Source organism: Leptinotarsa decemlineata, unplaced genomic scaffold (genome assembly GCF_025532065.1).
Source record: "Leptinotarsa decemlineata unplaced genomic scaffold, Ldec_3_MD MMD2_P_RNA_scaffold_2, whole genome shotgun sequence".
NCBI classification, from domain to species: Eukaryota; Metazoa; Arthropoda; class Insecta; order Coleoptera; family Chrysomelidae; genus Leptinotarsa; species Leptinotarsa decemlineata.
In genome coordinates, this window is record NW_027412529.1 from 24988219 (window position 1) to 25001232 (window position 13014).

The window sequence follows — 13014 nt, forward strand, 5'->3', positions numbered from 1 at the left end:
CAACAAACGATTTTGAGGAATGCAAATTTTTATTTATCTTATAATCGCGTGATATCGGCTGATTGAATTATTGAAATATTCGATGGAGAACAATAACGAAATGTGAATTGAATACATTTGTAGCTGTTTTTTGGTTGTCGACCGACATTTTGCCAACAGTCTTCTTGTCGTCATTCATTTCCAATACTACTGGCCAAAATGCTTTCGATAACTTGGCAAAATGAGCAATTTTGTTATGAAAATTTGTTTTTTTTTAATAAAAATGAGAAATGAAACTTTCTATTTTTTTTACTTAACTGTAGTAACGTTAGTTCCTGCTGTTTCGTCCTATATATTCGCAGAGCTATTGTTCGTAAATTTCCAAGGATTCCAAATAATTGACTTTTCAACTCTTGCTTGCATAGTGCAAAATTTCCATATCGTTTAGATTAAAGAACATGTGGTTGCATTCCTAGGAATGGTTTGAATATGTCGAATCATTTCTACCTAGTCTGAAGGACCTTATATCTTCAGCATACCATTTTAAGAAATACCATCTCACATAAACACTGTTATCGTTGAAGTAGCTGGTATTGTGCATACTTAAAGTGTAGGCGTTCTTAAAGGCCAAAAAAAACAATACAGAGAAATGAAGCCGCTGCCAACTAGTCAACGTGGACTGAACAATTGGCGGCTCGTATTGGATGATTTTTACTAACCAAGTTTCATGATTGGCTGAAGAGTAATGAAATTAAATTTGAAGTCATGTTACGGTGACGAATAGAATGCGAGCCGTCGTGAGTGTTGAAATTAGATATTGGTGCGGTTATAATTTTTGTTTGTTCAAAATGTGGCGTCCTTGGATAAGTACTTATAGTAATAACTGGTGTGATAACAACTCAGAATTTTTTAAGTGTAGTGATTTCGATAGCAATGGTGAACAATGTGCGGAAGAGATACTGGTGAATTAGATTCGGATGCATTTAAATATTGAAACACAGAGAGTATGTTTCAATGTATATAAGAATCTACATCTCAAGTTTGATTTCGAGGAAAACGCAAGGCGCGATGTGATACGGAATTACCAAAACCTTAAGATGTTGGGAAAGAAAGTTTTAGGCTTTCTACTACTCCATCTGATACAAAAAAAGGGATAAGAGAATCTTCCAAAGAAAGGAAGAAAGTAATCAATTTGAAAATAAGTAACTCTATACATGGATGTGTAGATCATGCAAAGAAGTAACTTTCAGACACAAACTGAAAGAAAGTCCTACTGAAACAGCTACTTTCATATAAACATTGAATTACACGAAAGAAAAAATTCTTTCGAAACAAATACTTCCATATGAACACTGAATTATACAGAAGAAACTTTTCTCTACTCAGTTTGTATTTCAAACATTCGTTGTGGAATAAAAATCATATATCATTCACACTTTGAATGAATAGTAATAAATTGCACTCACATGGAACACTGTCACCCTCACTGGTATACACCGATGTTTTGCCTTAAGACACTTGCCCTAAGGCTCTTCAGTACCAAATTGGATAACATTATAGAAAATACACATACTTCATTCATGAATTACGATTTTTCAATGTCACGGAATAAGCTTGATCTGCTTATGTCATCGATGACGTCGTAATGACATTCATTCACCTATTTGATTTAATCCCAGCCAAGAGGAATCTTATTTGAATTGGAGGGGTTATATTTTTAGGAGTGATTAATTTTTGGGAAAGAAAGAATCATTGAAAAAAACAATATAGGACTGTTACCTGTTACAAAAGCAATGAGATTTCTACAACTGAAATCATAAGGAAGAAATTGAATACTTCCGGCCATAATGTGAGCTGCTGTGATAAAACTCTTCAGAATTGGATAAAGAAACTAGGATTCAGATTTGAAATAATATACAAACGTCAAGCAGTTATGACATGCAGTTAAATAGTGGAATTGCGTAATAAATAATTAGAACAAAGTTTTTTAGTTGAAAAAGACTATATGGAGATTGGACACTTCCATATTATTGTGAGTAAGTAGTATAGTAGTAAGTAGTAGGCCAAAATTTATTCTTTAATAAAAATTCTAACACTTTCTCTCTTGTAATCGGTATTTTTTATAGTATCGGTTATGCTCGTTTGCCCGTGTTCAATAACTTTTAAACAATTGTTAAGTTGGGCCTCCTCATCATATTCACTTAGAATGTGCTTTTTCTTAAATTGATTTGCTACGGATCCTGTTTCTCTGGATTTCGACATTATCCTTGACACAGTAATATGTTGAACATTTTTTCCTGGATGCCGTTCATTAAAAATGTTAGCTACCTGCCGGTATGGTGTATTCTCACCACATATTAAAACTATTAATGTTAAAAATTTGACAAGTAAATCAACTACTTGACACTACCATAGCATGCATTTTGTTTGTCAAGACCTACTAAAAAATTTTATTCAATGTGATTAAGCATCCTTACCGCCCTAGTTAGTGTTTATAAATAATCTATAGATACTGAATATTGAAATTTTAATGTAATTTCAACTCTAGTAATTTTAATAATACTTATTGCAGTTTTTGAGTTGTGTCTGCTTTTTCAAAATTGAAGGTACTGACGTTTGTTTAAGAAAATAGCCAAGTGATTGAAACTTTGCACCAGTCATGTTAAAATTTTTATAGCACATTTTTAATTTATCTCTAAAAATGTCCGTATGAGTAAAAATTTATCATAAAAGTTAAACTTCACGATGAGTTTGTTATGTATACATGAATTGATGACAATTAATCGAACTTGTTTTTTAAAATAAAGGCGATATCTGTCAAAAATAAGCAAAACGTAAACTTCATCCTAGTTGCATAAAATTTGGCATATGGATATAAAATTGCCGTAGACACAACTTTTTCAAGTAACATTTTATTAAATTCGAACTAGAAATGCACTTTTCCAATTAAAAAAAAAGTTGGATTTGACAAACACTGAAGGTCAGTGGGTCGCAGTTGGCCGCATCATTATAAGTTAAATTTAAAGCACAAACAAGTGCCAAAGTTAAACTTCATTGAAACTTTTCGAAAAAATAGTTTCACATATGGTGCGCACTTTAATGGTGACACTGTGTATAGAAAGCTGAGGATAGTCTTGACTGACTAGTTGTGGAGAAATACGGAATATTGTTGGGGATGCAGTCAAAGTACTGGGCTGTTGTTCAAAGAATACTTCGAGAATAAAGCTACCACAAAGCTACCACGCCAGCTTTGGTTGCTCCCACGCCACTAGTAAGTGCCAAGCATGGCCAGTAAAATAATTTTAAAATTTAAAAATATTTTAAAATGTTCAAATTGAATGAGTTTATTGTACTTTTCCTCGGAAACTCTAAAAAATTTTAATGTGTGACACTTTTCCACATGGTGAAAAGTATTAACTTTGTTTTTCTCATTGCAACGTCTGACTTTTTACTATAACCTCAAGTTAATGTCTTGATAAAGGGAATAAACATTCTCGAAAGCTCGAGTTATTGTGATTCTTATAGAATCAGAAATGATTATTGAATAATGAAATTAGTTAGCTCCCTAACTATATTATCAAAGGGGAACTGTTGGAAGGTAGGATGCACTATATCGTTTACTTGAACTATACATCCCGGACACTCGAGCTTAAAAACTAATTGAAAATAAAATTAGATAACCTGGATGCAACATCCACATTGTTTTTTTTTTCAAACCCGCCATTGCCTCTGTTCTTTCACCAAAAGAGTTGAACATTTTTCATTTCTAATTGTTTGATCTGGGGTATATTGATTGCCACGTGCCAACAAAACAAAACGAAAATAACAAAAAAAAAAAAAGAACTTATGGTTCTTAGTTATTTCTTAACAGGTTAGCTAATTTCTGAAGGGCTCGGTAACAGACGCTCAAGAGGCACGCGCAAAAGATTGCACGGCAGCTCAGTCGGGTATAGGGTGGGTTGAACTCAAACACTCTCTATACCGGAAAGAGAAAAAAATTAAATATATATATAGGGCGCCACCAACTTCAAAAGAAAATGAGCGAGTCTAAGTTGGGAGACTTCCACTAGCTAGTTATGGTTCTGTTTCCCAGAGCCAACATAAGTTAAATAACTGCAAAGATCTCTTCTTATTATTTGTATCTCTAAATTTTACGAAATGAATATAGACCAATTTCGTGGAACAAACTGAACAAGATTATATTACTGGTCCCCAAACACTTTTCTTCAGAATCTTGTTTAGACAGAAATAACTCAAATTTTACCAACTGTTGTTACCTCTACGTGATCACGTTGAGTGTACACTTTTGATATTTTGAATATATACTAAATATTTGCTTTCCAACGGAAAGAGAAATCTAATAAAATCATGCAGCTTATCTGAATAATTTGATGTCGAGGATGGTTCCACTGTCCAACGGCACACGGAATAGCAGGCACAGCCCTCCAACTCGAAATCGTCGTTACGGAACTCGAACGTTCAAATAATTCGCACGTGGGTTGCAATTTCTCCAGGCGGTCTCAGATATGGAACGGCCGGTTATGGAATATTGAAGAAATAATCGTTTGGGAGCCCAATTGAAACCCAATAATCGGATGGTCACGGAATGGTCACGGTAAAACCTAGGGTCATGGATACTAGGACCAGGACCAGGACGAAGACTAAGACTAAGAATAGAACTAAAACCCTAAAAAAATATTCCCCGTTATAATTATCTTTAGCCTTACCGGCTTTCTAATTTTCCCTTACCTCTTTGGTTGGTTGAGGGTAGTATCGATTGATGACGTTGTTATCGGCTTACGTAAATCCTTCGTAACGAAGAGCAAACTATTCGCTGAGGTCACAATAAAGTGACGAAACGATAGGCAATTAGTTGCTTGAAAGCAGAAGTGCAGTAATCCACAATTTTGTGAGAATTTTCAATTTGAAACACGACAGAAAAATTCCTACACATCAGCACTGCTACTTCGCAAAATCCGACCTGTTTTAATTTTATCTCTTGTAGAAAAAAGAAAGCTTTTTTTTTTCTTCTCCATACCGAGAACTGATAAATAAATTGTACTGCGGCAACCCGTGATTCTTTATGAATATGGATCTGTCCACCAAGAATATGCAACCCATTTAACATCCGAGCTAAATGAACTGTGGCTACGATTCCAATGAATACCTAAAATAAAGTAAAACTGAAACCGAATAAAAAAATAATTAAATGTATTTTGAACCGTTACAAATTCTCCCCCCACTTTAAAAGATTTTCCCAAAATCTTTTGGGATCCTAAGAATTCGGAGGACTGTCCACTCGGTGACGACCGACTCATCTTTCAATTCGTAAGTCCAAGGGGACACCACTTTAGAGACTATAAATGGACCTACAAATTCTGGAGCTAACTTCGCAGCAAAATATTTACCTTTATCGGAAAGTACATGATTTCGACGCCAGACAGGTTGGTTAACAATAAATTGAATGTCTCGTCTACGTAAATCATACATCGATTTATTATGTTCGTAGGCCTTCAACATGCGTTTTTGAACATCGTCGAAAACTTTTGCAAAAGCCTGTTGTCGTTCAAGATTGATAGAGGAACGATCAAAATGGATCTCTTCAGTAGGTTTGATTTTTGCACCTTTTGTTTGAAGTTCCCTACCATAAACGATAAAGTTTGGCGAATACCCTGTAACTTCATGTCGAGATGCTCGGATAGCACACCCTACCTGAGGTAAATGCTTATCCCAGTCTCTATGATTATCTCCTACATAAGATCGAATCATAGTTTTGATGACCCTATTTATCCGTTCGCAGGGGTTGGCTTGCGGATGATACAAGGCAGTATACTTAATATTAACGCTATAGTTAGTCATGAGTTTCGTAAATTCTTTCGAACGAAATTGCACCCCATTATCGACAATAATTGAGTTGGGGCAACCGAAAACCATAAAGATTTGATTTCCCATAATTTTTGTAACTTCAGATGCAGTGGCTTTACGCAACGGAAAAAGAAGAGGAAATTTACTGAAGCAACAAGCAACTACAAAAATATATTGAAAACCTGATTTGGAACGTGGTAACGGACCAATTAAATCGGCACTGATTAGTTCAAAGGGACACGAAATACCTAACTGAGAGCTTAACATCAAACCAGCAGGCGCTTTTTGCTTTGGCTTGACTGCATAACAAGTGCGACAACGTCGTACATCGGCGCGCATTTTTGGCCAATAATAATTTTTTGATAACTTATTAAAAGTTTTGTAAACACCTACATGACAAAGTTCTTCATGAACTTTCGCTATTAAAGGACGACGTTGAGGTTTAGGTACGACCTCCCTCCAATAATCTTCTTCCTGAGCTAACGCGGGATGTAAGGGAGTAACGTGCTTATACAGATGGTTTTGCGTAACACGCCATGAAGGAAATTTGTGGGGTGACTTGATAACTTTACTTATGAGATTTTTATACCATTGATCCACGGTATCCGAAGACATTTCAGAATTCGAATTCACATTCGGGGCAGGGTCAGTGGAGAGAATATCCAGCACAGGAACAGCACGAGATAACGTATCTGGTACTATATTTTCCTTACCTTTTCTATGAATTATTTCATAGTCATATTGTTGCAACTTTATGGCCCATCGAGCAAGTCTACCTGAAGGAGTTTGAAGCTTGTTTAACCAAACCAAGCTACTGTGGTCCGTAATGACAGTGAATCTAGAACCTTCCACATATGGCCTTAACTTTTCGATGGCCCAAAGAACTGCCAAACATTCTCGTTCTGTGGTGGTATATGTTCTTTCAAGACGAGTTAATGATCGCGACAGGTAACAAATAGCCTTCTCACCATCCGGATGCATCTGACTTAAAACGGCTCCAAGACCAAATCCGGATGCATCTGTTTGAATAATGAATGGTAAACTGAAATCTGGGCATGATAGAATTGGAGCACTGATCAAATGTTCTTTGAGTTTTTGAAATGCACAATCGCATTCATCAGACCACACAAAAGATTTGTTCTTTTTCAATAAAGATGAGATAGGGGCGACTAAGGTAGAAAAATTGGGCACAAAACGCCTATACCAGGAGGCTAATCCCAGAACACGGCGGACTTCTGAAACACTTTTTGGGACTGGCAGATTAATGATAGCTTTAACTTTCTCGGCTTCTACCCGTAAACCCTTTGAATCGATAACGTAACCAAGATATAAAAGTTCAGGTCTACAGAAGTGACATTTTTCTTTAGCTACAGTCAAATTTGCTTTTTTCAAACGAACAAATACTTCTCTTAGAATTTCCATGTGTTTTTCGAAGGTTTGAGTAATAATGATAATATCGTCTAGATATACAAAACAATGTGGTTCGAGATCTGGACCTAAAACTCGGTCTATCAACCTTTGAAAAGTAGCGGGAGAATTGGCTAACCCCATGGGAAGTCTGCGGAATTGATACAAACCACGATTCGGAACAGTGAAAGCAGTCAATGGCTTAGAGGCTTCAGTAAGAGGAACTTGAAAATAGGCAGATTTGATATCTAATGAAGATAGATATCGAGCATCTCTTAATTTGTCCAAGGTAGCGGAAATGTACGGTAGTGGATATGCATCTTTTTCGGTAACTTGATTTAATTTTCGATAGTCCACACAAAAACGATAGCTGTTATCCTTCTTTTTGACGAGAAGGATCGGAGAAGCCCACGGACTAACAGATAGTTCGACAATATTTTCATCTAATAATTTTTTCAATTCCCGATCAATATGTGCTTGCATGTAAGGCGAAACGGGATAATATCGCTGTTTCAACGGAGAGGCATTAGTACGAATTTCATGTTGAATTAAACTAGTACACCCGAGCTTGTCACCCATTTCCAAGAACACTTTCTCGATGAATTCATTTAAAACTTTCGACTGCCTACTGGATAAATCACTGCGAGAATTTAGAGCAACCGAATTTACCTCAACCTCCATTTTATCGCTAAAAACCCACTCATCTCGACGTAAATTTGGAATTAACCCTATTTGTTTCCAAAAATCGACACCTAAAATCAATTTGTGAGGCAATGACGGTATAACTAAAGCTTTAATCAATTCAATTTTATTTTCTACCCTAATTGGTAAATATACGGTTCCTAAACTAAAACATTCATTACCATTCGCGACAGTACATGACACCACATTATTTACATCTAAAGACAAACTGAGTCTACTCAATATGTCCCATCCAGGACCCCCTATTATAGTATGGGATGCACCTGAATCTAAAAGACCTAATATGTCAACACCTAAGATAGACACATTGAGATATGGCCGCTCATCATTTCGAACGTGTGATAAAATATAATCTAAGATTGCGCGTTTTTCAAATTCTAAAGGAGTACTGTGAGATCTGGTGACCGTCTGTAAAGAGGAGATCGACTTACGGTCATTTACCGACCCCCTTGGCCGTTTCCCGAGATTTTACTACATTTAGGACAAGTACGAACAGTATGGTTAGGAGTACCACATCGAAAACAGTATTTACTTTTTTCAACCGATTCACAATCCCTAGCTCTATGTCCTGACAATTTACAATTCCAACAAACAAAGACAGCATGAACGGTACACTCGTCCCGAGAAGTAGACGGTATTTCCGAATTAGCATAAACGTAAGCAAGATCCGGTTCCATTAAATTTTTCCGATTGCTAGGTGGAGGCGCGAACGATTCAATAGATTCTTTACGCGCTTCTAATTGTCTACCAATTTCCAGTAATTGATTAACAGAGTCGACTCTCACAAGACCTAGTTGACTTTGATAAAAAGGCGAAATATTTTGTAGCAAAATCTTTAATCGAACGGACTCGCTAACTGTTACTGTGAGTCTATTAAACATATTCGTCATTACCGCAATGTACATCCCAATATTTTCTCGAGATCCTTGAGTTCTTTGTTTGATTTCTTCCAACAATTTCTCATTGAAATTTGCTGGCTGAAATTGCGATCTAAGTTCGGAAACTAAGTCTGACCACGACGAAACTCGATTACGAATTGATCTATGCCAAATCTGGGCTTTTCCAGTGAATAAGTCACTAGCTGAATTAAATAATTGAACTTTCGACACGTTTCGTGAAATATACATTTCTTCTATATTTTCTAAAAAAGCACTAAGGGATATTTTAGAATTATCCCCATCAAACTTTTAGAAACCGGTACAGAAGCTGAGGAGGCCACAACTGGCGGAATCTGTACAGTAGAATTCAGAGCTGGTAACCGAATTGGATTTTCATCATCACTGGATGTTTCGCTTTCCGAACTACCACTGGCAGACGACAACACGAGAGCGCTCAAACCTATTGGTGACCCACCCTGTTGAGAAATTTTTTTAAACTTACGAGCGCGAGCTTTCAGTTTAGATTGTAAAGTCACTAATTCTACTAAGAATTTTGATTTGTGGACCTTTTCTTCATTAGAGCTGACCGTCATACGTTCAGCCCGATTGAATGTATGCAAAAGTGTAGTATTAAGTTTCAAAAAAGAACTACTTGTTTGAAAATCTGCAAAATCATTCACCGTAGTATTAAATTCTATGAGTTTACGAGAAATATAGTCCGAATCCTCAACAAATGAATAGGGATATTCCGGTAAAACAAGATTTGGATTTGTTTTCTCTAGTTTAAGATACCCTCGTAAGCACTTTCTCATGGAATCTACCGTAGTTTTATCTGTAACACCTCTAATAGCAAGTTCGTAGAGTAATTCATCCTTATCAAGTCGATTAATTTCAACTTTTCCTTCCATTTTGAAGTCGAGATGGAAGAGAAAAAAAAATTGTTAAATCTTACTTAGTGATCAAGTCCGGTTTCAAAATATAGCAAACGGAGGGGAAAAACGCCGATGGAAATCGTGCGAAAATTCCCAAAATCAAAGTTGAAATTTGTTAACCTATCTAAAGTATATTATATCTAACAAAAAAAAATTATTGCAAAGCGCACCTCAATTATAGACCTCAGGGGACCGTTGGCAATCCAACTAAAAATAAAAAATGTGACCGTAACAGTTTTGAACCACTCATCAACATACAAAAAAAATTAAAAGGCGTTTATCGCTGGGCACATAAATGACTACTAAAAAAAACGTTGGGCGCCAAATTTGCCACGTGCCAACAAAACAAAACGAAAATAACAAAAAAAAAAAAAAAGAACTTATGGTTCTTAGTTATTTCTTAACAGGTTAGCTAATTTCTGAAGGGCTCGGTAACAGACGCTCAAGAGGCACGCGCAAAAGATTGCACGGCAGCTCAGTCGGGTATAGGGTGGGTTGAACTCAAACACTCTCTATACCGGATAGAGAAAAAAATTAAATATATATATAGGGCGCCACCAACTTCAAAAGAAAATGAGCGAGTCTAAGTTGGGAGACTTCCACTAGCTAGTTATGGTTCTGTTTCCCAGAGCCAACATAAGTTAAATAACTGCAAAGATCTCTTCTTATTATTTGTATCTCTAAATTTTACGAAATGAATATAGACCAATTTCGTGGAACAAACTGAACAAGATTATATTACTGGTCCCCAAACACTTTTCTTCAGAATCTTGTTTAGACAGAAATAACTCAAATTTTACCAACTGTTGTTACCTCTACGTGATCACGTTGAGTGTACACTTTTGATATTTTGAATATATACTAAATATTTGCTTTCCAACGGAAAGCAAATATTTAGTATATATTCAACCAAAAATTATTAAAGCCTGATCCAATAATCCTAATTGAGCTATGCCGCAAAACAATAATAGTGTTAATATCTGAAAAATATATATTTGAATAATTTAAATTGATATAATGAAACTCCACAAGTCCACAAATTTTATATAGTCATTTAGACTCTGTTCTGTGGACTCGGAGAATCACCTGCGGGTCTCACCCTTACTCTCTGAAGTGGCATACAGGCCCGCATCCAGAAGCGACCGCTGGTTCACCCTACACCTTCTGAAAGTATCATTAGAAACCAATGCAAGCAATATATTGAACTTTACCTGAAATTTCTGAACTGTTATATATTTAATGTTTGAAAAATTAGTAGTCGATTTGATTACTGATCATTTTTATACCTATGGGTTCAAATGTATTCACAGAGAATAATTTTTCATTATTAGATCAATGAGATAGATGAATACTTTTTCATAATGAAATTTATTGAGAAAATTTACCATTAATCTCCTCAGAGCCAGTCTTGGCAAACCCTGTTGAGATCCCATAAGAGAGCCTCTCATCTAAAATTCTCAATAACGCATGGAGATTACCAAAAACAATTATTTTTCTCTGGATTTCAATTTATATTTGTGAATATTTTCGAATAATATGTAATGAATATTTTTTTTTTAATTTTTTGGGGTAGAGTGGCCATATTTTTGAACAATTCGAAATGTCTGAAAATATTATTTTTATATTCAATAATATATCTACCTACTATGCATTTATTCCAGTTTTATATCAACGAGTTTTTTTTCTTGTTTGTTATTTATAATTCATTGTTCAAAATTCTTTACACTCTGAAATATCTGCTCTTCATTCGATATAGCTTTGGATTATTGGGAACTGGTCTGTATCCATTTTGTGAATTCGAATTCACCTATTGTTTCTCATTTCCAACTGAATTATGAGTTTTTAAAGTACAGAGTTTGAAGTACAGATAAAAATATTGATTCATAGTGATGTAAAATATATTTCTCATACTTATGTCATTCTGACAATAATTGAAAGTGATGTGAAATGACAATTTCAAATCTATACCGTATGATTTCAGATGATTACATATTAGTTTCTGCAATTCTTTTTACATTATCGTTCATGAACATAACCTTTCATGTAACCTCAATGAAAAAAATAAATGAAAATGATCTGTTTTTATATGTATTTATAAAAATCACATGAAAGCACATATTTTTGTTCAGTTTGAAGTTACTTCTTATAGCAAGACTGGAAGATTGGTTTTCAAAAATCGTAAGGACTATTCCCGTCTAATACTACAGCACATGAATTAAAACTAAACTGGGGCTGAGAGCTATTGTTCCTTTCTGTTCGTTGGTTTTCTAATATTCAATAGCGTGAATTATGTCACGCCTTGAGTTTGATTCTTCCATTCCTGAAAGTGAATTGAAAAATTCCGATCAGCTCTCATTCTTCTGAGCATTTCTTTACAAAATATTTCTTTTTTGTTTATAGTCTTGTTGCTGAAAAGCTTTTACACGCTGGATATGATGATGTTTGAATAGGACTCGTGGTTCTTGCCCTGAACTTTGTATTGGCCAAACGGGGAAGAGATTTTCCCAAAGAATACAAGAACAGAGTAATAGTGTTTTGAATGTGAAGACTACTTCCACATTCTCAATCTGTTTTCAAATGTGTTCATTTAAATTTTCAATTACATTTTACTCAAACTCAGGTCATCTAGTAGTCATATGACTCAAATTGTTATTATATTGAACATGTTCATTCGATGAGTTGGAATAATTATTTTATTTGATGTTTCAAAATTACAAATATTTTTCATTTCGAACTCGGGTGAAGTTATCAGTCATTACCTGGGTATAAAGTCAAATGAATCAAATTGTTAATTGTATGGAAACGCTTGATAAACCTATTGATAACGAAAACCTGCTGCGCTTGCGTACACTGTCTAGTGGAAATCTTACATTGAAGTGTTACTTGAATAAGTTACAAATTTACATCAGGTATTGGCCAACCCCATCATATCTCAGAAACTTAATTTATTAGACACCCTTCATAATAGAAAAACTCATATATGATTTACAAAAATTTTATTATGGCAGTGTCCTTGTATTATCCTTGTCGCGATAATGAGTGGCAGCGCCGTAGCAACCTCTTTCCTCCAGATACTCGTGGAACCCTGTGGACCAATTTGTATGAAAAAATCCGAACCCGAGTCTACGGAGGAGATGGAAATCGATTAAATGACCCCAGCTATCCTGTTTCGAAGGATGAAGTAACAAAGCTTTTCGGTTCTCCAGGTTTTCAGCTGAATTCATAGAGGAGGTGAAGGTACACCAAACAAC

At 35.3% G+C, this 13014-nt stretch overlaps 1 long non-coding RNA gene across 1 annotated transcript; it reads right to left on the reverse strand.

Moving 5' to 3' along the window:
* Window positions 1-4152: 4152 nt before the first annotated feature.
* Window positions 4153-5272, reverse strand: LOC141487310 (uncharacterized). Its single transcript, XR_012468323.1, has 2 exons — window positions 4729-5272; window positions 4153-4666 (listed from the first exon to the last, which is right to left on the reverse strand). It is a non-coding gene; the product is annotated as an uncharacterized lncRNA (long non-coding RNA).
* Window positions 5273-13014: the final 7742 nt, after the last annotated feature.